Here is a 523-nt window from a genome sequence, read left to right as displayed (position 1 = left end):
TTTTCTAGATAAGAAAAAAATCAAAATTAATGCCACATATATCGATGGTCCTCTGCAATAACGCCAGAACTCAAGATTAAAAAAAAAAACTCTTACAACTGTTAAGTGTCATATGGCTCTATCCTAGTCTAATCAAAGTCTTGTCCGTACTAATGTAAGTAGTCAGAATTCATTAAGTAAGTAGTAAGGAGTAGACATGGCTCAGACAAAGATTCGAGATATTAGACACTTACCAATAGTAAAAGTGTTTATTTTTTGAATTTTGAATTGTGTGTGTGAATATATGGCATTTTTATAAAATAACTTATCTCTGGATAGACCTGCGCCGATATCGCTGAAACTTGACATATGCTCTAGTTTTACTTAGGAATAGGAATTATGAAATTTGATAAATATAGGATAATTTCCACGCCCTCTACTCTTGTGGGCGGAAACATTAAATTTCATCCGATTTAGATGAAATTTAGTTTGTACTCTCTCATTTATTAGAAACCCCTAAATATAAAATATTGGGAAGATTGGA

The sequence above is a fragment of the Rhagoletis zephyria genome, unplaced genomic scaffold, assembly GCF_001687245.7.
Source record: "Rhagoletis zephyria isolate East Lansing unplaced genomic scaffold, Rhagoletis_zephyria_1.1 Rzeph_scaffold_01658, whole genome shotgun sequence".
NCBI lineage: Eukaryota > Metazoa > Arthropoda > Insecta > Diptera > Tephritidae > Rhagoletis > Rhagoletis zephyria.
Note: the sequence above shows the minus strand (reverse complement) of the source record.